This window comes from Mesocricetus auratus, unplaced genomic scaffold, assembly GCF_017639785.1.
Source record: "Mesocricetus auratus isolate SY011 unplaced genomic scaffold, BCM_Maur_2.0 Super-Scaffold_100018, whole genome shotgun sequence".
NCBI lineage: Eukaryota > Metazoa > Chordata > Mammalia > Rodentia > Cricetidae > Mesocricetus > Mesocricetus auratus.
The window spans coordinates 47183771-47211583 of NW_024429199.1; the positions used below are offsets into that span (position 1 = coordinate 47183771).

General features: G+C 43.8%; 1 long non-coding RNA gene across 1 annotated transcript; it reads right to left on the reverse strand.

Annotated features, from left to right (window-relative positions):
• Window positions 1–576: 576 nt before the first annotated feature.
• Window positions 577–26802, reverse strand: LOC110343369. Its single transcript, XR_005869602.1, has 3 exons — window positions 25814–26802; window positions 24557–24614; window positions 577–2381 (listed from the first exon to the last, which is right to left on the reverse strand). It is a non-coding gene; the product is annotated as an uncharacterized LOC110343369 (long non-coding RNA).
• Window positions 26803–27813: the final 1011 nt, after the last annotated feature.

Genomic DNA, 27813 nt, shown 5'->3' on the forward strand with positions numbered 1-27813 from the left:
AGTTTTTTGTTTTGGAGGTACTGTTTTAATTCCTCTCACTTGATGTACTCTTCCCTGTGTGTTTGTGATTGACATCTTCTGTCTTCCTCCGAGTATAGCATCCTTCTCACTCTCTCCTGCAATGCACACTTGGTGGATATGATTAGTCTGATTAGTCTACACCTATCCTGAAATGGACTCTGATTTATCTGTTGAAAACCATACCTTTTCTGTACATAGTCATGCAGGCTGGCAGTTACGTATTTTGGAATGCATCATTCAATGCTTGTCTTGCCTGTTGCGCTGCCATAGGCAGGTCCTTTGTGAGTGTGCAGAGTTAGCATCTGTGAGTGGGCTGGTGTTTCTCGCATAGCTTTTCTCACCATTTCTTCTGGAATCTTAGCATTCCCGACTACAACATGCTATAGCATTCTCTGGACATATCTATTTGGGATTCCAAAAGCCTCTCATGTTTGGCTAAATGCTTCTTTCCCCAGATTTGAGGGGGTTTCTGCTGTGAATTTTATTAACTGTATATACTATGACTATTAGTTACTTACTTTTTAGAATGAAAAAAAAATACTAGGGAAAACCATATTAAGAAAGGGAATGTTTATTTTAGCCCACAGCTTGAGGGTACAGTTCATCACAATGCAAGTCATGGCAGTGGGAACTTGAACCATCTGGTAGCATTGCATCTTCAGTCAGAAATCCGAGAGATGAATGTGCGTTCCCAGATCCCATTCTGCCTTCTACGTAGTCTGAGACTCCAACTCATGGAATGATGCTTCCCATGTTCAGGATGTATCTCCCCACCTTAACTAACCTAATATAGGTAATCCTTCACAGATATGCCCAAAGATTTGTTCCATGGTGATTCTAAAGTCCATCAATTGGTCAATCAAGACAAATCATCGCATGAACCCTCTGTGCTTATTTCCAGTTCTTCTGCCTAATGGCTGTGCAGTTTCTTTTCTTGATCATGTCCTAGAGTTCATAAGGGCAGTAGCCATGCACATTTATATTTTAAGATATTACAGTCACAAAACAGCATTTCTTCAACCTTCCAGATATTCTTTCTTTTGTTTCATACTATCTGTTGGTAAAGGGGAGTACACCTTCCATAGTGAATGCCTGAGGACAACTTTGAATAATTGGTTATCTTTTTTCCACCTTTACGTGGATTCTAGAGATAGAATTAAGGGCACTGGGCTTATGAAGCAGGTGCTTTGACTCTCTGAGCCATCTTGTAAGACCCCCTCACCTTTTCCTTGATTGGTTGTCTTATTCAACATTTTTGTCAATAGTTCATTTTCATTGCTTCATTTCCCACCCACACAACTAAATTCCTGTTCCATAGGTAAGTATTAAATTGATTTCTTCTCTTCATTTATTTTATCCTAATTGAAATCATTGAACATTTCTAAAAGTAAAAACAAACCCCTTGTCTGGGGATCAAACCCCTTTCAGCGCTTTTAGCTCAGGATCTGAGATGTCCAATCTCCCAGAGCACTGTGTTCTCCTGATTATTCATGTTTCTCAGTTTGGCTTCTCTGCTTTGATTCACATGCCTGTCAGTTTGGAATGACATGCCATCCAGTTTAATTAAGGGTCTTCCTGGGCAGGCTACACATAAGGGCTTAGTCCTCTATCACTGAGAGAGTAGAAACAAAACAAATTTCTGCTGGTCTAGAACTCAGACTAATCCGGTATCCGGTATTTGCCAGAGCAATCTTCCCTTCTTAGATTCCTGTCATTGCATACCAGGAATCTTCCTAGCCCCTCCCACCCAGGCCTAGTTTCCTTTGAATCTGTCATATATCCCGTTTCAGTGACTCCTTAACTTCATACACGTGCAGGTAACCAGTAGTAAAGGGAAGTGGTATATCCCGAGGGCATTGGTGAGTTAAGCAGAATCCTGATGTCCTATACAGTTCTTGTACCACGTGGTAAAAGTCTTCCCAGCATTAATATCCATGAAAACAATTTTGCTACAGAAACCAAATGGTTGCTGGGAACTTGAGGGTTCTCAAATTCTGCCAACAGTAGAGTGTATGGTACACACCACATATTCCAGAGTTTGGACCACCATTTGGCTTCAATATCACAGCTAGTCTGATGGGTCACTTATCCTAAGGCTATCGTGTGGTTGGATCTTGCCCACAGATCATGGGTCTACCAAATACACTGACTTTAATTGTTCAATCCAAGGCTTCTGTGCTCTGAATGTTCATGGTGACCCTCCCTGTATCCATTAATTTTCCCTGATGGCTCAACTGTCAGTGGTTATGGCGGCTGATCTCTTGATGACTCGTTGTTAGTCCTTGGTGTCATGTTCCAAGAGCAGCTGAGCCTTGATGAGTCTCAATTCAAGATGGCACTTGACTACTGCCTTCAGAGACCTGGGAAGATATGAAGCCAATGTCTTCTTGAGTGCCGATCCATCCCACAGGATGAGTTGCTGTCACACAAAAGCTATCAACTGGAGGCAAGACTTGGGAGGAAATGCAGGCATGTCCCATAGATAGGACCACCAGTTTCTTCAACCCGTTTACCTTCTGTGAGAGTTCTCTGTGGAAGCTCCAAGATAGTGAACTGCAGATGAAGCTGAATGATGCCCACTCTTTTCGGCTACATTGCTCTTCTGCTTCTCCTAGTTTCTGGCCATCCTGTTGACCCCTTTGAGACTGATGATGTCATTCTGATCATTCTGACTTTGGAATAGACTACATCCTTCATGATCACCACACTTCTCACTAACAGCTCACTACCTAACATCTTACCCCAGGAATTGACACAAAGTCCGTATTTTAAAGATTTAATTCAACTCCAAGTAGCAGATTAATTGTAAAATTATATTGTGAGGAGACAAGAGAGGCTACCTATAGCAATTTTGATGATAAATAAACTTGGAAGGATTACACTAATGGATTTAAGGGTTACACTGAAAATCAAATAATTTAATTTTGTCAAGGCAAGAGAATAGAGTCTGGAATTGAACTGTGTCTATACTGTCCCTTCCTACTGGACAGAGGCACTAGAAAAATCTACTGTGGAAAGAGTTGATGTTGAATAAATAATGATGAAGCATTGTTCTATGATGGGTACTCTTGTAAAAATAACTGAAACTTTTGGGACTAAAGGGATTGCTTAATGTTAAAGGGGCTTCCTGCCATGCCACATGGCTTCAGTTTGATCCCTGGAATTCCCATGATATAAGAAAGCTAGTTTCCCGAGTTGTGTTCTTGCCTTCATGCGCACACCATGAATACAGACTCAGGTATGACAATAAATAGTAAATGTAATTAAAATTGAAACTTGGCCAGGTGTGGTGATTGACACCCACCATCCCAACACTGAGAGACTGAGGCAGGGACATTGACTAGTGACCCATTTGTGTTTATCTTTCAGCATCTTATGTGTTGTTAATAGATGTCTATAAGGAAAGATAATCACATCGATAAAAATTGTCAGGATGCATAGGGCAACTTAACTTTCTACTTTAATGTTGACTTCTGTAGTCTGAGTTAATTGTCAGGATGCATAGGGCAACTTGACTTTGTACTTTAATTTTGACTTCTGTACTCTGAGTTCACTCACTTAACATAGGTTTCCAATTGTGACTTCTGTAGTCTGAGTTTACTCACTTGGCACAGGTTTTTTACAAGTGGTTTCCTCTGTGCAACTATCTCCATTTGTTTTCAAATGCAGACATCTTCTGGGCTTAAAAATCACTAATTTGAGTTTAGCAAGATGTCCCATTGAATAAAGGTTCCTGCCACCAATTCCTGATGACCTAAATTCAGGACCCTCATGGTAGAAAGAACAAACTGACTTCCACAAGCTGTCCCTCGATACACACACACACACACACACACACACACACACACACACACAAACACTCATAACCCGCATCATTATTTCCAGTAGCTACGCGATGTGGGTCCCCACCCAGGTCCCCGCTGGTACCCACATCCCCTCTGAAGAGCAGTGCACCTTCTCACATTCCACTGAAGGTCTCCTCTGCTTCATTTTGATGGCATTTATCTTCCAGAAATAGCCTATAAATTAGGGCCCACTAGCAGCACTTCCCTTCCCATTTGTGTTTGGATTTACCTTTCTAAATATGCTTCCCCCCTATATCTGGACATTCTGCTTAGAAGAAACCTACAGATTCATGACCTCTCTTTGCTACCTTGAACATCCACATTTTATGTTTTATGGAAAATATTAATTGCACACCACCATTTAAAATGTTACAACCTAGGTATTATTGTCATAATCTATTTTCCTCAGGCAATGAACTAAATCAAGTATCAAACATACCAGGGACATTTTCAGTTAAAAAAAGAGAGAAATGACATTTACATAGGAAAGGAAGGAAGGAAGGGAGAAAGGAAGGAAGGAAGGAAGGAAGGAAGGAAGAAGTCAAATTAGATTCCAGAAAAGAACAGGCTATTAGTGCCTAAGCTTAATATGCAAGGCATTTTATTGCTCTATCATTACACTGTGCTGTGGTTTGACTAATCTCATCTCATGGACTTAATAAAAACACAATTTAAACAAAGAGAAAACCAGGCTGACCCATGTGCTGAAAGAACATTGTTTGTGTGTCTTAATTCTCTTCCTAACTGTTGTCATTAATTCATTAGTCATTTACCATGAATTTGTTGTCTCTGCTTTGAATCAATATTAGTCACAAGAAGAATGTTAATTGCACTCATCTATCTAATTAATTATAATATCTCCCCATTTGCATCTGGGGGAGTATAACCCATGGGTATATTAAACATGACAGGGGGGCTGAGGGCCTCCATAGCAGGTTAGATTGCCGGGGGGCAGACTTTGCTTCCCATCCCCACCACACCCCTCAAAAGGTACCAGTCCCATGAAATGGAGTTTGGGCTTACCACTTGCTTTGGCGGATGGGCTGTCAATAGGTATGAGGTAAACAGGGGTTGTAAATACACTGGACAGATGGCTTTATCTCCTTTCCTCATGATCTTCCATGGGGAAGCCTACTACAGAGAGCTGGTGCACAGAAAGCTGGTGCATGTCCATGCGTGTCCAAAAGCAAACACAGGACACATGCACTGGGTCATCACAGCTATAGTCAACAACAGAAAACCTGCAAGTAAAGGCAGGGCCACCCTGGCAAGCACTTCCTAGACTAGCCAAACGAAACCCACCTTACATATCTCTGAATGTGACAATGTATGGTTTTAACTATGCCGCAGATTCTCGGGATACATTTCTCTGTGTCCTTCTGGGGCTAATGAGTGGCTTACTGGTGACTAATGAGCCCATTGTGCCTGTAGCAAGTGCTTTCAACACACAGAAGCCTCCCACAAGGTCTTAGGAGGGCCTGAGTCTAAGGGAGAAAGTTGAGAGATATTCTTAGTGCTTTTAATAAAATAAATAGGAAGCAATATGTAACTTAGTTTTGGTTCTTGGTCCATGGAACACCTGCAAAGGGAGGTGAACCTCCAGAAGCAGATAGATAGATAGATAGATAGATAGATAGATAGATAGATACATAGATACATAGATAGATACATAGATAGATACATAGATAGATACATAGATAGATACATAGATACATAGATAGATAGATACATAGATAGATAGATACATAGATAGATAGATACATAGATAGATACATAGATAGGTACATAGATACATAGATAGATAGATAGATACATAGATAGATAGATACATAGATAGATAGATACATAGATAGATAGATACATAGATAGATAGATACATAGATAGATAGATACATAGATAGATAGATAGGATTATTTTTCTGGAGCTAAAGACAGGTTTGTTGTACCTTCTGGGTGACTACTCTGCTCCCAGAGGTGACCCAATATGATCTGCTTCTGTCAATCAGACACACCCTTCTTTTGCTTTCAGACAACGGCGATGGGCAGAAGACCACATGTAGGCACCAAGTCTTATCTCTGTGTTTCCTTTCCTCAGAGGATGAAGAAAGCTACAGGTGCCATGTCTAAATGTCCACGAGGCAGAAATAAGTGATGTCCCTTCTAAAATAGTAGCCAAGTGCTAATCTTCCATTGACCAGCACAAACAGAGACAAGCAGCCATGGGCAAATTTCAGCTTGATGGCTCGTAGCGCATAAAGCCGTTAACTGACTAACCTTGCATTTATTTTACAATAGAACCACTTGTTCACAGCAATGGGTCCTCGAGGCAGTCATTAAAATCACTGGAAATGAGTTTCTTAAGGAAAGACTGTATGTGAATTGACAATATAACCCAGATTTAATTCAGAGAATTTCAGACATCTGCATAGGACATAGAGCCAACATGAATTCTGAAATGTAAACAGTCTGAGGTATTTTAAAGCAGGATAGAAGAGGATCTTTCAACATCTGAGAAAAATAAAAGCAGCCACGAGGCTCCAGTTGGCAGAGGCCACTCAGCACAGAGAGCAGGCTCTTCTGACACCTCCGCGGGCGGGGTCATCATCACAGTGCATCATAGTCACACACAGGATGTTCTCCAACTACAGGAGAGTCTGTGATCAGATGTTTCCCATCCCAACCACCTGATCCCAAATAACCAACTCAGAGACTCAACAGGAATTATAAACGTTCAGCTGATAGCTCAGGCTTATTACTAGCTAAATCAACTCCTCAATTAACCCATGCTCCTGATTTATGCTCTGCCACGCGGAGGTACCTTTATTAACCATAGCATCTCCCGTTCCTCCTGAGTGGCTGGTGACTCCTCTGACTCCGCCCATTCCTCATCCCATCATTCTCAGTTTGGCTTTCCCACCTGTTCAGCTATTGGCCAGCCAGCTTAAACCAATCATAGCGACATATATTCACACAATGTAAAGGAATATTCCACAGCAAGGGTCCACTTAGAAATCCACGATATAAAGGTCAAGTATTAACATCTGCATACACTGGGTGATCAAACGCCCACTTCTAAACAGCTCGGGAAGGCAAAGGGACACCTCAAGGAAAAGAAAGCCACAGAGCAAAGAAAAGCCATCTATGAATACAAAATTTAAGTTTACTTTAGAGAGTTTAAGATCTTCTACCAGGAGGTCATAATCAAATTACCCTGAACTGATAATTGTACATTGATTAAACACGTGCTTTGTTGTGGCCACTGCAGTACAATTTCCCTGTCCTGTCCTTCTGTAATTGCTTCATTATTCGTGTCTTGGACCTATTTTGATCTTAGACTCACTTCTCTCTCTCTCTCTCTCTCTCTCTCTCTCTGTATGTGTGTGTGTGTGCATGTGTGTGTCTCTCTCCCCCCTTTCTCTCTATCCTGTGTGTGTTACAAACATATGTGAGTCATATACGTACGTATGTAAACCATACATGTATGTGTAAACCAAGGCATACTTAGTAGCTAAGGAATATTTTAATATTACCTGCTCATGCTTGGAAATTAAAAGTTGACAACATTGTCTTATCTGTGTCTTTAGCAACTATTGGTATTAAATGAAGTTTTTCTGAGTGCTGTCCTTGCTTTCTTCATTGTTGCAAATGAAAACCACAGATGACACATATTGGTGCCTTGAGGTGCTTCACTGGAGTGACAAGGAAAAGACAATTCTTTTTTTAAAAAACATTCTTACACAGCTGTTGTAATAGAGAAAACAATCTGTGTCAGCAATTTTCAAAAATAAATACAGAGAAAGTATAAATATTGGAACTATCAGTGAAGCACTAGAACTCAATTTTTAGGTAATTTTGTGAAATAATATACCTAACACACACATTTGTCCCAAAATGAATCAAGTAAATGACAATAAATCGAATACCTCAAGTCATGGTCAATTTACTAATTGCCGGGCAAATGCCATAATTTTATAACAGCGTTGATCATTGCCAAATTTTTGCTTAATTAATCTAAACCTCATCTCAGTTCCATTTCTTCCACTGGGTACTTCATCTGGCCTCCTGGGAGAGGGGGAAACCCTCGGATGCTGGGGAGGCTGATGAGGGTTTTCCTTGCTGACTTCCCCTGCATATTTTTATAATTATTTTTTATTTATTTATTTTTGTTTTTGAGACAGGGTTTCTCTGTATTGTTTTGGAGGCTGTCCTGGAACTTCCTCTGTAGACCAGGCTGGCCTCGAACTCACAGAGATCTGCCTGCCTCTGCCTCCTGGGTGCTGGGATTAAAGGCGTGTGCCACCAGCGCCTGGCTCCCCTGCAGATTTTTATAACTATATGTATGTCATTTGTTTCATGTCTCTTGGTGAGACACATATGTGCATGGAGCCTGCTGCACTCATTGTGGGAAGCTGTGGGGGGGGGGTCCTCTTGTCATCCAAGGGGGAGTATCCTTATCCTCCCATCGCTCCTGAGTCAGCACTATGAATAAAGGACCTTGAAAAAGACAGTGTTGGAGATCAAGGTCCTGAAGGCTTCAGAACTTCATGTGGTGGAGAGCTGGGTGTTATCTCGGCTGTCTTTAATTGCCTGCATAGACATTCATTCCTGACCTCTGCCTCTGACCTAATGCGTCTGTGACAATTAGGCAATCAATTGCGGTTGACTACCTAACGCTAAGGATAAGGGCAGATGGCATCTGAATCCTGCAGGAGAGGTCCCCCTCCCGCGCCATCAGGTGCCTACCTGATGTTCCCACTGCTGCATTTGGTACCTGCGATCATTTCCATAACCTTTTTCTCTGTCATTCCTAGAGTTCATGCAACCTTCTCACCGCAGAATGCACCCTCCAGGCGACGCTCATCCGTTTGTTCAAGCCACAAGCACTAAGACTGTGTTTCAAAGCAAACTCCTGTGGATTGCAGGATTCTCCTTTCCCCTCAATGCCTCTTTCCCTCCCCATGCCGTCATCCTTCTTAACTTCACAGGGCCTAAGTGCATTAAAAATAGTCATGAAAAATCGCATAAAGAGCATTTTCTTTATTTCTCCCTCCATCCCTTGGAAAGAATTTCAGTGTTTTCCTTCTCTCACATCTGTCCAAGCTCCATGACCCAGACCCTTCTGATGCTGGTACAATGTCCATACGTGGGTTTTAAGAACTGACTTCAAATATGGAGTCCGTAGGCTCAGCAATCACAACGGGCGGAGCGATGAGTGGACTCAGTCATCGGCTGACGCCAGGATGACCAGTGGCTAAGCACCACGGTGGCTTCAAGGCGCCGTCATTTGTTGTTGAGAATAAAAGTGTTCAGAGTCGAGTCGAGAATGACTGTGCAGGAGAAGCAATAAATGGTCCCTCTTAATAATTCCATACACAGGACCTTCCCGAAGGTCCCCACGGTAAACAAACCCAGTAGCTAGGAGGGAAATGCTGAGTGTGGGAGAGGTGATGAACTAATTACATAATTATTGAAAAATATTAAAGCAAACAGCAGTCTGAGGTGGTGAGCTGTTCACAGGAACGAGCCCCCAAACAATAAAGGAGAGGCTGCTTGCATACACTGGGGAGTTAAATAGTTCATGTTTCATTGCCAAGTTCATTTAAATGCACTCCTCTGAATAATTTTGAGGCTCCGGGAGTTTTTAATGTGATATTTCAACTTGCAAGGTTTTACAGTATAAAGATGAGGAAGTGTATTTCTCTCTGTCTCATAATCCCAGGTTCAAAATGTCAGTGTGGCACCAGAGGGATGCTCAGGCTGGGGTGTGAGAAGAGGCCGGTGGGCCCATTGTGAACTGAGACAGACTGATTGTGTGTTCCTCCCTGTGAAGGAGATGAGCCAGTTGCTCACATTAAAATCTCACTCCCGAAGTGGGATGCCATCCTTGTTTTCATTAAGTCGCTGCCTCTCAGCAGGAACCCAGACAAACTGGAAGCCTGTGTGGTTCTGCGTGACTTTCTGTAGGAAGTGTCCGTCCATAGGACGTGGGATTGGGAATAAGCCTTCTGGAAGAAAAGTGAAGGCTCCCACTGTGTGAGACAAGAAAAGAGGCCAGTGTTTGAGAGTGGGCTGCTCATCTTCAGCCAAATTATGGGAGCAAAATGCATGGGGCCAACTTGAAAGCCCAGCTGCATCCCTCCAAGGCTGGGGTCTGCGTAGAGTGGAGCCAAGCATTCTGTCGCTGAGGAAAACCACAGCCCTACAAGGTTTGTGATTGAAATTAATTAATTCGTATTTTATAAAATACGTATCACAGTGTAAGTCACCCTGAACCCAGCCACCCTTTGCCAAAGACTCAAATGGAAGAAACCGTTCACTCACTAGAAGTGATGATTTGTGACACCCCGTCTCCTGCTTGGACACGCTCATGGCTCCCCATTGCTGCTCAGTCGCGTGCATGCCATATTCTCTAAGGCAATTTCCTATCTCCCACACACCCAGCCCAGACCTCTGCTTCAGTAAGGTGAGTTTAAATGGCAAATGCCAAATACATCATACTCGGCAATGACTGACAGCTTGGTTTCCCATGCTTCCTTGCAGTCCTCATATCCTCTGCGACTTTTGCTTTCCTCCTGAGCCTAGTCCTCCCATTGGGTTCGGGACAAACTTATCTTACAAGGCTTCACTGCTTCAGACACACTGGGACCTACAGTAGCCTGGCAACTCTAGACTCATCTTCACCTTGGTCTCTACGCACAAACAGGGCCTCTAAGTTACTCAAACACAGCCCCTGTTCACACGGAATCAAGGCCACCCATGCTCTGATATTTGCCCATTGTACAGCTCTAAAAGTCATGGTCATATGTCCAATTAGAGATTATAGATTCTTATTTAGCTTATAATGCCAGCTTGAGACACTTAAGTGACTGAAGTTCTTTTTATGGGCAGTAGCTCAAATGTTACAATTGAATACATTAATAAACTCCTGCTATGTCTGTGGGCTGCCTTTTCAATAGATTAATTACTACTGACAGGGGTGAACCACATTTTACACTCTGCTGCCTTCATACTTTGGCAGAAGCACAAAACGCTGCAGATTGTGGACACTTAAATACAGCATATGAGTAAATAAGCAAAAATTTGTTCAGACAATTCCAGGATTGGTCCACCAGTGACATCTTTGTCAAGAACATACACTCTGTTGCAAATGCCAATTCTATTGCCTAGATGCCTAAGACATAACCAGCAACTTTCAGAAAACCTAGAATCCTTTCCAAACCATGTCTAAGTCTTCTCCTACAGAGGCAGAGGGAGACCTGGAGAAACAAGGCTACAAACAGGAAATTATACAACAGGAAAATAATGTCCTGGGATCTCCTTACTGCATGGTTATAGAGCTTGTTAAGTGATCTCACTGTGAGTAGTGGCCACGAGAAACCATTCAGATAAGGTGTCATGATAAAGTCTGCTGTGGATAGACAGCACCTGTCTTCAGCTCCCAAGATGGAAAGCGCTGTCCAAGTTAGAGCCTGGAGATCGCAAATGCGATCCATAGGTGGAGGGCAGTGTGAGATTGAAAAACTCCCAAGTGTCTTAAATCAAACAACAACAACTGGTCTTAGAAATACTGCTGTGCCCAAATGCAGAATGATTTCTGAAACCTTTGGGGACAGTAGATCCCCTGACTGTATTTATTAAAACATATAATAGTAACAACAATATTCATTCAAAGTGTTTTCCATCCTTACCTCAAAGATGTACAGTATATTGTACACCCTGGCTTTTTGAATGGGAAATCTCTGGGGCTGCTGGATGGATGGCTTAGTGTGGAGGAGCACATGGTACATAAGCATGAGGACCCGGGATCAAATACCCACGTTGGGGTGTGGCCACCTATGCCTCTAACCCCAGTACTGCATTAGGGGACAGAGATGGGTGATGCACACTGTGAGTTCTCTGACCACCAAGCCTAGCAATACCAGTGAGTGTGTGTTTTAGTGAGAGACCCTGTCTCAAAGCAGTAAAGCAGAAAACAAAAGAGGATACCACTGTTTCTCCTTTGTCCTCTGCTTGCACATTCATGGGAGTGTGGACCTGTGCTCGCCCTCTCTGTCTCATGTCTGTCTGTCTGTCTGTATCTATCTGTCTATCTATATCTGCTATCTATATCATCTATCTATATCTCTAAATCTCTGTCTGTATCATCTACCTATTTCTATCTATTTCTATTATCATCAATCATCACTCTATCATTTATCTATCTCTATATCTATCTCTGTCATCTACCTATCTCTGTATCTATCTCTGTATCTACCTCTATATCTATCTCTGTATCTCTCTCTCTCTCTCTCTATCTATCTATCTATCTATCATCTATCTATTTCTATCTCCTGAACTTGCACCAAGAGTTTAAGGCTGAATCTTCAATCTCTCTTCCAGGGGAAATCAAGCAAGGTTCTCAGAAATGACAAGAGTCTATACCCTACCCATTTCCCCCTCACAGGAATGGAAATGTCCTCCAAAACCTCACAGCTGCCAGGTGGTGGTGGCACACACCTTTAATCCCAGCACTTGGAAGTCTGAAGTAGGCAGATCTCCATGAGTTCAAGGCTATCCTGGTCTACAGAGTGAGTTCCAGGACAACCAAAGCTGCACAGAGAAAGCCTGTCTCAAAAAAACTAAAGAAAATATCTCATAGCTAATATCTCCCAAGAAATCAAGGGTTATTGTCTATACCACTTCATATGATACACCCAAGTTTCTTATTATCTCTTACTAACCATAACATTTAAATTATATTTCATTAATTTAATAACAAATTGTAGTTTTTAAAGCAGTCTGTATTAATTATTTCCATACAATGGTTCTATTCTAATGGCACAGCATTCTGGGAAGACAGAAACTACCCAGGCAGTGAGGAGAATCCATGTTTCCATATCAAATAAAAAATTGGCTCAATAGAGAAAAGAGGGGTTTTAGGACAGTGAAACCTTCTGTATGAAATGACTGTTGCAGCTGTGCCTTTATAAACCCCTCCAAATACAGAGTGATTTACACCCTACTACCTGGGTTCCTCTTGGATTTGACTATGTGATACATCTTTTCATTATTTCTTTCAGCCTATTCATGTCTTAAAGTCAAAGCATTGTGCAAAGGATTTTTTAAAACCCATTCTGACAAACTCTGCTTTCTGTATTAAGCAACACACCCACATTTCATGTGATCATCCACAATGACATTTGTATTCCATAGATCACATTTCCCTTCACTTTTCTTTTACTGCATGTTAAATGCATGTTTTCTATTACATCATTTTATTACATTCTCACTTTTTATTATATTTTTGAGCTGTTTCCTGGGTGTTCTTTGTAGACTATAACTGTCATTACATTTTTGCCTATTCAATTTGCTTTGGACTTCTACAGTTAACTTCTCACCTCAGATAATATAACTTTCAACCATGTGATAACTACTGAGTTTTAAAAATGATTTTTGTCTTTTATGCTCTGTTTTGCAGAGACTTCCTTCTCATTCTGCTTTCAACGGGTCCCTTTGGTGTTTGAATATATTTAAGAGAGATGACATAAAATTATCTGTGTAATAAAACCAAGGCTTTGGAACATTTTGGGGACACTTCCAATTGATCCCTTTGCCTATTTATAGACCAATGCCATCATTTGCATATTCTTTGAAAGCTCGACACTCTTCATGACAGCTTGGCAACCTTAGGAATCATGTCCCTTTGTCCTCAAGGTTTGCTGTAGATGTTCATTATTCCTCTTGCTGCTCTGCATTTCCCCAACCCTGTAATGTGTATTCTTGCCATGTGCAGCCCCCGAGATTTCTATTCTGTTAGTTTGTTGCTCAGTGCTTATGACATACACATTCCTCAAACTTCTGGGATATTATTTTACAAAAGATTTCTCTGTTGGACAGCCCCTAAATGTGCAGGCATTTGACTGAAATTGGGTCATATTTGATTGAACTCCATTCTGGAAAGAAGCTCCAGAGTCAGCCAGAGGTAAGAGTTTAAAACTCTCTTGGATTATGTACACTTCTTGTCTATGCATGCACACACACACACACACACACACACACACACACACACACACAGCCTTTGTATATCCAAGCATAGTCTCTCCTTAGCATTACCATAGTAACAGTGTCTATTCCAAGGCTGGGAGTCAGTGCCCCATGTAGGACTACAGAAACATGGAAACTCTTGAAAACTGGAGCCCCTCTGCTCTCAGAAGAGCTTCTAGGAAAAGAAGACAAAACTGGAAACATCTTCTAACATCTTTATGGCTGGGAAGTCAGAACTAAATTTAGCCAGTGGGAGTCTGTGCCGGTTGGTTTTGCTTATTTGACACAGTCTATAGAGTCATCTGTGAAAGGGTAACCTAAATTGAGAAAATGCCTCCATCAGACTGGCTGTATGCAAGTCTGGGGGACGTTTTCTAGACTAACAATTGATGTAACAAGGCCAACAGCAGTGGGTGATGCCACCACTATACTTATGGGTTACATAAAAACTCAGACTGAGCAAGCCCTGGAGAGAGAGCCACCAGTCAGCAATTCCTCGTGGCCTCTGCTCCAGGTCCTGCCTCTAGGGTCTTGCCCTGACTACCTTTCACCATAGACTATAAGCCATAATCCAAATAACTCTTCCTAAGTTCCTTTTGGTCACAGTCTCTATCACATAAAAAAAATTAGTACAGTCATGAGATCTAGGTACACCTGAGTTAATTTCCACACTGCACTGAGGACAGCCATTTACCTTGCCACACACAAGGAAATAAGCAACATATTCATCACCGTTTGTACATGTTATGGTATTGTTTTGTAGTCCATACAGTCTCAAAAAAACCTTTACTAACTGAAGTAACTGCTAACTGAAGTAATCAAATCTGTTACATAAATTAATATGTAATTCTAAGTACATTTCTATGAAATATCAAAAATTATTAAATGCCTAAAAAAATTCAGAAGTAATTCAAAGACCCCTAAAAGATATTAAAACATAACTGTAAATTATTACCTGGAGATACTGAAAAATAAACATGGTCTATTTATAGACATTGTAAAATTCAATTGTAAAAAATATCTTTTCTTCAGCCAACCTGTAGTGTGTGATCCTCAGTTGAATTTCAATAATGTCTTTAAAAAAATAAAATTTGATGAGCTCATTCTGAGATCATATGGAAATTAAGTATGTACCGAAAGAATCATGATATTAAATTAGAACAAAACTAACCCAAGAGGAAGGCTTATTATAAGACAATAAAATTTAAGAAGATATAGTTTTTGCTACAAGAATAAAGAGCCTAGAACCAGACGCCTAGAACCAGACACAAACACACATGCACAGTTGCCAAATTTGTGATAAAAATAAGAGTGCACAATTGGAGAGATGATCTTTTCAATTAACTGTTCTGGATTAATTGGGTGTTTACAGATATTGTAGTAGACCCATCTCATACCATAAGCAAACAAATTAATCTCAAATTAGTCATAGATCTAAATGAGAACCAAAACAATACAGGTTATAAAGAAAATATCCTTGCAATATTAAAACAAACCAAGACTTCTTAAACAGGATGCCAAAAGCAAAAGAGTAGGTTCAGGCTGCCCTAGTAAGGATTCAATACCATTGAGAAACACTGCTCCAAAATGTAAGGTACATGACTCCCAAGGGATGACAATTGAAATATGGGGTTGTTCTCTATCCTCTTCATGCGTACACATGGGCCACACACACACACACACACACACACACACACACACACACACACACACACACACACACTTTTCTCCAGTTCTGCAGTTGAAGTCTGAGTCAGGACCTTCATTCATGGAAGGACGCTGCTGTGGCTACCCTTCAGTTCTGGCTTGGGGACAGCTACTTCCTCGATGAATCTTAGCATAGCAGAGAGATGAAGAGAACACAATTTTCATGCTGCCTCTTTTAAAGGCCCCCAGTTTAGTACAGAAAAGTCCCATGACTCCGTCCAACCCGAACCAACCTCCACTCCTGAGCTTAGAGCCTTGGTCAGTGGATCTGGAGGGTGGGCACCCAATCCACAAACATGAGCAGACTAAACAAGACCAACTTCCTGTGCTTCTGTCTACCAATGAGAGAATCTCATTAGCAGAGCCCACACCCCGGAGAAGGTGATGTATTTGACAAGCTGATATCCAAGATGATGAAATAATCTTACTAATCACAAAAGGAAAGGCAGGCAAAAAGTAAAAAGAAAAATGGACCAAAGGCTACCTCTAAATCCCTGACACATATTTGAAATAGTGAAAGTTCATTGATGGGGAAACATGGATCAAAATTGAAAAGTACTCCTCACCTGATGAGATGCCTTAAAAAGTTTTCAGAACACAGCAGAGCGTTGAATATATGAATCCACAGGAACTGTAGCAGCATGTACATGATCTGTGCCATATTGTCCTGACTAATGTATCAACTTGGTACAAGATAGAGTCATCAGAGATAAGGGAGCCTCAACTGAGAAAATGCCTCTAAAAGGCTGGACTGCAGGCAAGACTACTGTACATTTTCTTAATTAGTGATTGGTGTAGGAGGGCCCAGCCCATTGTGGGTAAATCTATCCCTTGGCTGCTGGTCCTGGATTCTATAAGAAAGCAGGCTGAGAAAGCCATAGGAAGTAAGCCCCTATCTCCATGGCATCTGCATCAGCTCCTGCCTCCAGGTTCTTGCCCTGTTTGAGTTCCTGTCTTGACTTCCTTCAGTGATGGACAGTGATGTGCAAGTGTGAGACAAATAAACTCTTTCCTCCCCAAGTTACTATTGGTCATGGTGTTTCATCACAGCAATAGAAACCCTAAGACAAAGATCAAGGAGAGTGTTTTTGATGGGGGATGTCCTTCTGTGTATATGTTTCTCTTATTGTTTCACGAATAAAACACTGTTTGGCCAATGAGGCAGGAAGATAGGTGGGACTAGGAGTCCAGGAGACTTCTGGGAAAGGTAGGCAGAGACAGCTCACCACAGTAGTCGCCATGTAGCCTGCCAAAGGAGTAGCAGGTCTGGACCCTTCTCTGGTAAGACCATGTGGAAATACTTAGATTAATAGAAATTGTTTAATAATTAAGACAGAGCTAGCCAATGAGAAACCCTAGTTACCGGCCAACAATTTTATAATTAATATAAGTCTGTGTGTGTTTATTTGGGTCCAAACAGCCAAACGTCTTTAGGAAAGCTCACATTACATGTTATCTTTGAGGATAAGGCACCCAAGAGGCTGTCCATGTTCCAGGCAGTGGCCCTATACTCATGCATATAAGTGGACCCAGTGGGGATAACAGAAACACATGAAGTTGGGAGAGAACGCTGGCAGAGGAATAAGAGTGGGGATAAAAGGGGGTGACTTGATCCAAACACATCGTGTGCTTGTTGAATTTCTCAAGCTATTTTAAAAGAAAAACGATAAAGTGAAGACAGCAGAGATCTGCTATAATTTGTTCATGAAACCTCCCCAAAGTCTGCCCATGTAAGGTTTGGTGCCCAGCTTGTGACACTAGTAGGAGACAGAATGTTAAGAGGTGGTCACTGGAAGGCTGCCCCTGAATGACATGTTGCCATTCTAACACATTCTTACTTCTCTCTCTATTCCTCACTGCCACAGGGCAAACAGCCTTAACCCTGATGTGGGGCGCTGTCCTCCAGGCATGCCCTACTGCAATGGGGTGCTGTCCTTCATGCATACATCACTGCCATTCAGCTGATAGGATCTGTAGGAGATGCTTGCAAGGCTGGGGCTCTCAAGGCAGAGGGTGACACACAAGAGACTTGAGACACTGTCATATGCCTTTAGAAAAAACGTTTCTTTTTCTAAAACTACAACTCTGGAAACCAACAAGTGGGAGTCAGTCCACCAGGGCCAATGCAAAGTGGCACATGGGGAGGCAGAGCCCCGGGGCATGTTGAAGGGGTGGACCATGCTCCTGCAAGAGAGGGTAAGAGAAGGGGGGTGTGATCAGGAGATTTCCACAGAAACACAGTTGTCAGCCGACCCTGCGACTCTCCAGGAGGCTGTCAGATCCTGACTCTCAAATCCCACTGACCCGTAAGCTCTCTGGTCAGCAGCCAGTCCTTGCAGAGGGATGTGGTGATATTTTGGTTTGTGATCTAACAAATAAAGCTTGCCTGAAGATCAGAGTGTGGAGCTAGCTACAGCAGGGAGCCATGGAGGCCAGGAGGCAGTGGTGGCGCACACACCTTTAATCCCAGCACTCAGGAGGTGGAGGCAGAAGCGATGTGGCTGGGCAGAGAGAGGAACACACATCAGGAGGAGATGGGAGGCCATGATGGCATTCAGTCTGAGGATCCGTAAGGACAGGGTCACCCCTTTGGCCCGAGGATTGAATAGAGGTAAGAGTTTTCCCTTGTGGCTGCTCCTTTACTTCTCTGACCTTTCAGCGTTTACCCGATACCTGACTCCGGGTTTTTATTACTAAGACCTATGAGGACTCGTGCTCCAGAGGGCTATGCTGTTCTTCCTTCGTTTCCCGCTTGTCTTCCCTGCCCGCAGGTAGTGAGTTCCCACCCATCCTTACAGCTCCCTTCCAGGCTTCCATGTGCATCCAGATGCCATCCACTGGAAATCTCTGGACAAGGCTTATTCAGTATAAATAGGCCTCATCAGACCAGAAATGGCTTCCCTTCAACGTGTTACTATAAGGACACGGAAGCAAGGGACTGCCGCGATTGGAAAATATTTTTTTTCATTGGAAATGGGCTGCTAAAGTTAGGAGGGATTATTCAGGGCCATAGGAAACTGCTCAGCGCTCCTAAAATTATTCCAAGAAGCAGCTGTTTTCCGTACACTGGAGAAGATTGGTGCCGTGTGTCCGTGTGTGTGACATTCAGGTGCAAGAAAGCCTGGCCTGCCCATTCCAGGTACCCAGGGGTGACTGCTGCCCTAGTCTGGCAAAAGTCACCAATGGTCCTTGACCCAACAGCTTTAGAATGTGCTATGTTTCTCTTAGGACAGAAGTTTCCTTGTGGGGAATGGCAATGAGCTAGGAAAAGCTAATTTCTCTCTGCCCTCTAATTGATAACACATGGCCTCCATTACAGACACTCCTGAGTGCTTTCTTAAAATTCACACAGCTTTCTGCAGGAGAAGGAATGGTCCATTGAGTCAGGAGATCTGTGCATGGCTGTAGCTGGTGCCAGATGTCACAGAAGAACACAAAAAGTCCCCATGATGCCCCTAACCATAAAACCCTAGCATGGGGAGAAATCCTTCCTGACCCCGGGCAGAGACCAATCATAAGCCCACAAGCAAAAACGACCATTACAGTTGGCAAATTTTTATGTGAATTGGTGAAGCCCCAAACGCTACGGTTTCTTACAAATTAAGCTAAATGCCTTATGAACAGTTGGTGACTATTAACAGTTACTACACTTTTCAACAGTCTTTAACAATTTCCCCAACTCATCCTATGCTAATGATGTGTTAATCACCGCCTAAACAAGGCGGGTAATGAGACATCTCTGTGTGTCACTGTAGACGGAGAAATGGGAATATTCAAAATATAGTGACAAAATAACAAGTTGAAAAGAGATGTTTCCTTAGACGTTGCAGTAACGAGAGTCTCAAGATGCTCAGGGGAAAGTCTTAAGTGTGCAACATGGAAGAGATGTGTGTGGGAATAAATATATGTTCCATACATTAGCCCACACCAAGCTAGAAGTGGGGATGAGGGGAGCCAGCAAAATGAAATGCAATATTTTCCTAAGACTGAGGCCTCTGCATCCATGTAAATATATGTGTGTATATACATATACACATACATACATATATATACACATATATATAAACACATACACAGAGAGACACACACACACACACACACACACACACACACAGAGAGAGAGGGAGGGAGGGAGGGAGAGAGAGAGAGAGAGAGGGAGGGACGGAGGGAGAGAGAGAGAGAGAGAGAGAGAGAGAGAGAGAGAGAGAGAGAGAGAGAGAGAGAGAGAGAGAGAGAGAGAGAATAGTTACCAAATTGTGCAAAAGGACCCAGTTTGTAGTCTGGAAAACTCAAATTATTTTCCAAAAATAAAATACCAATACTACATGGTCAAAAACAAAAAGCAGCTTCCTAGATAGGCTCTACTCTAACAGTTCCCTTTAGTTATGAGACAGGTTAGAATTTTCCAGGAGATCTTAGAGAGAGAGAGAGGTAACATGAAACAGCCAGGCTTTGAAACTACAGGTTCCCGTCCTATAATAACACCTTCCGGCTCCCAGACTGTTTTAGTTGTCACCCTGCCCCTGTGACCCTGAAGTTGACACAACTTCTCCAGCAGCAGGCTGGGACCTGTGAGCTGTTAGTTGCAAGCAAAGATTCGCTCTTATTTCAAGCACACGGGAAAAGTTGTCTTCTTCGGGTCACTCTGGTTTGCCTCCTCACCCAATACATAAGTTCAGGCAAAGGGCTATTTGCTCTCCCAAATTTCGTTTTGTGTGATATTAATTGTTTGCAGTCAAGTGAGAAGCCATTTGGAAATGAAAAAGTAAATTAATCCTCCACTCCATTCAAGCGAATGTACTGGGCCCTGTTGCTTATGGTGTTTTGTTTTCCTGATCTCAACTTTTTCTGTACTACGGGTTATAGAATGAGCCAGCCAAGTTCAAAGTCACACTCTCCGGTCCTAGAGTCAGACTGACCGATTTCAAAGTATTTCTGAGACACAATGAACGCATAAGGAAGGGCTGGAGGTGTTGTTGAGTGGCGACTCCCAATGATACTGTAACAGTTGCTGTTGAGCATGGAGGCTGTGGGGGAGAGACGGCTCCCTATCCTTATTTTGGACAAACATTGAGAGGTGAGAGTACATGGGGGCCCTGTAGGCTACTGATCATGTTTCCTGCAGCAGGCAGCTGGATTAGACCTTTAGCTACTCACAATGGTGCTAGGCACAGACAGACTGGTAACCTGATCCTCCAAGGAAAGCCCTCAAATGTTCAACTAAGTCCTCCATCTCCTCCTCCACTGATGCCCAGTCCGTGTCCGGTGAGGACCAAGGGCAGGTTGCTATTTTTCCTGCCATCTTCATCTTCCTTCTAGAAGAGAGTGTGGAGACCTTCCCACATCACATCTACATGCTCTCCCAAACCCTCCGAGGCCGAAGGAAACAGAAGGGATGTGAAGTAAAGCTTGATTTATTAGCAGGGGTAGCCTTTCCTCTTTCCCTGGTATGGTGGAGTCCTCTGTGTCAAAAACGGGAGCAAGCCTAAGCCTGCTAGCTTTGCTCCACACACATCTGACGTGTCTCATCTGTATCCGGACACGCAGAGCTGAGCGTTGGCTGCAGAGGACGCCATCTGTCCTTGAAACCAGCCCACGGCAGACACCGGCTAAGGAGAGGATTCGTTACTGACACTAGTTGCTTTGTCACATAGTGAAGCGGTGCTTTTCCTAGGGCGGGTGATCCCGTTTTCCTCCTCTCGGATGTTTCCTCAGCAACATGGGAGCGAGCTCGACTGGAAGGGGAGAGGCTGTCAGCCGTCCGTTTGTTCTATGAGCTTATGTTTTAGATCATGAGGAGGGGGCCCGGTGTGTGGGAGAGACAGAGTCCTCTTCATGATAATGTGTCTACAGCTAACTGCAGAACCCCCGCCCCCCCAAGCATCATTCTAGGCACAAGGAGGCAGCTGTTCTTTCGGTAGGAAGAATAAAGCAGAGACGCTGGACTTGCACGACTGGAATCATGTCAGGAGAAACACATTCAGCACACGCTTTGGGCAATGTGTGTTTCTTACTGTGTTTCTGATGGGGTCAATATTGCTACCTACAAACCCAGGGACGGGTGGTGCATCAGACCTTGTCCGGAAGTAAGGGCAGATGCCACAGGTTCAAGCTGAAAGCCAAATGTGTGAACTCCTTTTAGCGCCTCACCGCAGTGGTAAAACACCTGACCAAAACCACCAAGGAAGGAAAGGTTTATTTTGGATCAACACAACACGGGGAGAAATAGTGGGAGAAGTTTGTTACAACCGCCCTTAGAAAAACACAGGTGCTGGGGGCATGTCAACAGGATATGATTCCATCTCCCCGAGCTTATGAATACTAGAGCAAGGCTTGATGGGTGTTGAAAAGGAGATACTGGGGCTGAAGAGATGGCTCAGCAGTTGGGAGCATTTACTGTGTTTGCAGAGCATGGCAGCTCACAAAAGTGTTTAACTGCAGTTCTGGAGGGATCTGACACCCTCTGCTGGCCTTCACAGGTATTGCATGCACAGGTGTACATACATATGTACATACGTACGTACATGCAGGGAGAGACTCAGACACATAAAAAGTAATGTTTTAGACACAGCAACGAGAGAGAGAGAGAGACTAGAACTGCAAAACTGAGGTTGCTGCTTATGTTTCCATTCCCCTCCCACTGGCTTGTTAGAGACATAGCTTTCTGCTGATCTGTCTTTGCCAATCCCAAAGACTGAACCCCAGGCCTCACATGAGACAAGTCTTCTGCCATGGAGCTGTGCCTCATCCCAGGGTCGCAGACTGTTTGGAGTGGGAATGGATCACAGACTGTCCGCAGGGTTGGAGCATGGAGTCAGGCTGTGATAGGTTGCTTGCTCCCCACCAGTAAGCCGCCCACAACCCACACCGTTGACTCTGTATGAGAGCAACGTCCCTGTGGCCAGCTCTACACACACACACACACACACACACACACACACACACACACACACACACACACACACACACACACGGATGATCACCTGTGCAGGGCGGCCACTTTGATGTAGGTCATATAACAAGGCATATTCTGGCCCTTTGCCTGGGAGAACTGTCATTTCTGGGTGGGGATCACTGGTTTGTCTGCTGTGCCCTGCACAATGAGAATGCCACTTTGCCCTCAGCATCTCTGACCACGGAGACCTTTGTTAGCAGAAAATGACCCCGATTAATTTGAGAGAGAGAGAGAGAGAGAGAGAGAGAGAGAGAGAGAGAGAGAGAGAGAGAGAGAGAGTGCGCGTGTGTGCGTGCGTGCGTGCCTGCGTGCGTGCGTATGTATGGGCAACCCTGTCCCGCAGCACACAGTAAGCAAAGCAGACCCATGCTCTGCAGACTGCAGGAATGTTTTGGACCACTGTGACTCCTGTTATCCTAGACATTCTGTCCCACACCCCTATATTCCTGCTACTATCACCCTGGAAAGCAGACACTGCATTCGCCTTTCCAGGATGTGTCTGGGAAGCTATGTAAGCCTTCACCCACAAGCAAAGCCCGTGAGGAGTTTATCTAGAGCCGAGTCTGGCCAAGCAGAGCCTGTGTCTCCTTCAAACCAGCAAAGGGGCAGGACACAGTCTGGCATGTCCGGGTAAGAGAAGGAAGCAGGCCATCATAATCCCTGCCATACTTGGCATGACGGAATCAGAATGTAGCCACCCAGGATCTCACTCTTGAGACAAGACCAGATGCCTGTGTCACGGTGTCACATGAAACCCAAAATTGATTTTTAAAACCAAGGGACCTGTGCAATCAGTCCAGACGACGTGACAGAAAAAGCACTGGAGTAACTGCCTGACCCACTCAAGGTCAGGGAGCTCATTAGTGCTAGTTCAGAGTCAGCCGAAAGCCCCTTCCTGTTTCCCAGCAGAATCAAGTACCCTGCCTGTGCTGAGGTGTCGGAGTGGGGGCGTGCTCTCAGGAGGACACCCACACTCTAATTGACCTACTGACACACTCATATCACACACACACACACACACACACACACGTGTGCACACAGAAAGAGAGAAAGAAAGAGAGAGAGAGAGAGAGCAAAGAATGAAACCATAGGAACAGTTAAGAGGAATGATACCCAAGGAGAGCCAGATAGCTGCCGGGGAAAACATAACCGGCTAACACGGTGCATAAATGAAACAATCCCGAGGTCTCACCTCACAGAGGATTACTCTGCCCTGGAATTTGGTGCCGGTTTGTATCCCCAAATACTAAAATGGACAAGAAAGAAGCCTCTAGTAATGCAGTGGTATTCCCTCATAATGGCTCTTCCAAACCCTTGGTTAGAAATCACCTGAGGGCCTGGCCTCAGAGATCTGGGGGCAGGGAGCACAGGTGGAAAGTCATCCTGACCTCTGAGGATCGGAGGACCACAGGCCAAGGAGGTCCCTTAGTGTCCAGGAGTGACATTCAAGATGGGTGAGGCAGTGACAGGGCCTGCTAGGAGTGATGGTAGCCAAAGACGCCAGAAGCCATCTGCTCTGTTGGTGACCAGCACTCCCAGGAGGAAGCAAGAAAAGAAGTTATCGAGAAGAAAGGGACCACACTGAATTTCAGAAATATAAATACCTGTTTGCTTTCTAAGTGGGGAGAAGGAAAGGGTGAGGAATTGGATGGATAGGGACCTGGGGAAGATCTGGGAAGAGTTGGGGCAGGACAAACCATGATCAGAATATATCATATGGAAAGACTTTTGATAAAAAAGAATCATATATATGAACACAACTCTACATGGCTTTCTTTTGATTAATCATTTATCTGCTTACACACAATTTTCTTCTCTCCAACACACGTTTCAGTTAACAGGGAAAACCCCCTAACAACAAGTAGCCTAAGGATGGACAAAACTCGGTAGCAATGGTGTCACATGTTATCAACCTGTAACAAGGTGTCAATCATGGTGAAATGATCCCGGCTGATTGCAGATATAGTTACTAAGACGGGTAATTCTTTTTAAAGACTGAACTTACCAGTGCTGTCATGTCCTTTTGAGGTGATGGTCTATGTAAGCTTCCAGAACTTCTGCACCTGTACAAAGACACAAAAGCCTTGAGGTAAATTCTACAGAAGGCAATGTCCTGAGGCAGGGCACAGCATAAAAGTTCACTTTTAAGTTGCACCCATGCTTTGTGTACCTAAGTGGTGTCCTCACTGTAAACATCCATCCAGCTATTGAAATAGACAGAATCCAAGTGCTGCCCTCATTCCTTTTGGTCATAGCAAGCATTACAGAGCCCCCAGGACACCAGAACACGCAGGCAGCAGCTGCCCCGGTGAAAGGCAGAGATCTCTAACAAGATCTTCGTTGCCACTCTGTCTTTAATTCGCTTCAGCATAAGCTTGTTGCTTACTTGTGACACTTACAGATGTTTAGTATCGTCTGGCTAGTTTCTCAGTTTAAAATACTTGAAGATCATGATTCGTCAGATTCACATATTAGTCATCTCTACTGCAATGTTTACCTTTCAAAGAGATGTTACCCTGTGTCTTAGTTAGGGTTTCTTTCTGTGATTAACCACCACCAAAAGCAACTTGGGGAGGAAGGAATTTGGCTTACACTTCCGCGTCATAGTCTGCTATTGAAGGAAGTCGGCACAGGAACTCAAACATGTCTAAGCCCTGGAGGAAGGAGCTGATGCAGAGGCCATGGAAGGTTGCTGCTTACCTGCTTACTCCTCCTGGCTGACTAATACTGTTTTCTTATAGACTCCAAGACCACGTGCCCATGGATATCACCACCCAGGGGACTGGGCCCTGCCCCATCAATCACTAATTAAGAATATACCCTGCAGGCTCGCCTATGGCCTGATCTTATGGAAACAATTTTCTTAGTTGAGGTTCCTTTTTCTCTGATAACCCTACCTCGTGCCCAGTAACACAAAACTGGTCAGCACGACTGAACCCTTGCAAACTTGACACATAAATGCATCACTGTTCAGCCCATCCCAAGATCACACATTGATATAAACATCACAGTATAAAATATTTTAGAAACTTATAATATCCTACGGTCATGCAAATTCAAACACTTTAAATGTCCAGTCTCTTTTGTAACCCAAAGTCTTTTATAATCACAAGTCTCTCGACCGTGGGCTCCTATGGAATCAAAAATAAGTTAAACACTTTATTTCAAGAGGAAAGAACCAGGGCATGTCATAATTAGCTCAAAGCAAAACCAAACTCCAACCATGTCAATATCCACTCAGTGTGCAATATCCAGAACTCACCATCTTCCAGGTTTCTTCAAAGGGCCTGGGTCCCTTCCCGGCTCCGCCCTCTGCAGCGCACCAGCTCGTCATCTAGACTCAGGCAGGACCCCACTCTAGGGCTGCTGTTATCCCAAGGTATTGGCATCTCTAAAGTTCTGGGGTCTTCTGCTGCAACTGGGCTGCGCTTTCACCAAAGGCCTCTCCTGGCCTCTCCAAGTGTGGAGCTCCATCTGCTCTCCATGACCCCTTTCATGCCTCCAGAACCGACACCACCTGGGAGACTCTTTCACGTGACCAAGTTCAGCTGCTAGCACAAGGTACAACCTTGGCCACCTGTACAACACAGCTTTTGTGTACTGATCCCGAGGAAACACCTTGCGAAAGATTTCACATCGGTGAAGCTGGTTTCTTCTTTATCACCACCAATTTCTCGGCTCCAACTATCCAACACCGATAGTCCTGGTAAAGCAGTTGTTTGGCTTCAGGGGTGCTGCTCTCTGGTTGGTCATGGCTGACTCTTCAGCCCCAGCTGACCAGAACCGTAGAGTCTTAAATTCAGAAGAGCAAAGGGCCGGAATACAGTCTTCATCGTCTCTCTGAACTTCACAAGCCGGGCCTCCATCATCTGGACGGCTCTTGGCATTGTCTTCCAACCCTCCCACAGAACAGTCCGTCAAGCTTTGAACACTTAAAGACTTCTCTAGCACAAATTTACAAAGTCCTTCCGCAGTCCTTCCCGAAACGACACAGTCAGGTCTGTCACAGGGAAACTCCACGATTCTGGTGCCAATTTCTCTCTTAGGGTTATCACTGACCTGAAGAAGCACGACGGCCAGAAGCAACTTTGGGAGGAAAGGGTTTACTTGCCTTATGCTTCCCCTTCTGTTCATCCTCAAAGGAAGTCAGGACAGGAACGCAAGCTGGGCAGGAACCTGGCAGCAGGAGCTGATGCAGAGGCCATGAGGAGTGCTGCTACTTACTGACTTTCTCTCATGGCTTGTGCTGTCTACTTTCTCAAAGAACCCAGGACCACCAGCCCAGGAATGGCCCCACCCACATGGGCTGGGCCCTCCCCCACCAATCACTAATTAAGAAAATGCCCTACAGGCTTGCCTGCAGCCTGATTTATGGAGGCATTTTTTTTTCAGCTGAGACTCCCTCCTCTCTGATGACTCTAGCTTGTAACAAGTTGATATAAATGGGTGAGGACACCTGTATTCTTCTAGTTCGCTATCTATTGCTGTGATAAACACCATAACCAAACCTTAGAGAGGAAAGAGTGATGCTGGCTTATGCTCCCAGGTCACAGTCCACCGTTTGGGGAAGCCAGGACAGGAACTCAAGCACCAAATGACCCAGAAGCCAAAGAGAAATGCTACTTCATGTTTAGTTCCCCAGCTCTCGTACAGTCAGCTTTCTTACACTTCCCAGAAACCCTTGCCCAGAGACGAAGTCACCCACAGGGGGTTGCTCCACCCAGTTCAATCAGAAAATAACCCCACTGGCATCCCCATGGGTCAATCTGACTCAAGCAGTCCTACAATTGAGACTCAGCGAAATGTGGGCTGTATCAAATTGACAGCTGAACCCGATTAGAGATTATGTTTGGGGAAATCTCTTAAAAACACACGTTAGAAGTCATCAGTGGGATAAGTAATACGTAATTGTGTGCAGGAAATGAAACTTTGTAATGTTTCAAAATATTTTCATAGCTTCTTATGCTAAAAACCAGTAATCATTATTTCTCTCCAGGTGCGGCATTAGACGATTCAACACAAAATAACCACCTGCTCTAAAGAACAAGCTGGATTCAAAATAAAGTCAAAATCATCAAGATATTTAATTACTGCTCTTCTTCCAATATGATTACAGATCCCCAGAGGCTGGCAATGTTTCCAGCCTTCCTTTACCTCTTGAAGGGTACAGAGAGCACCCTGTGAGCATCCCTAGGCTGGGAGCACCCTGATCCATGATCGCACAGGGTACAGTGGGAATGCTCTCCTAATAGCCAGTCCCCT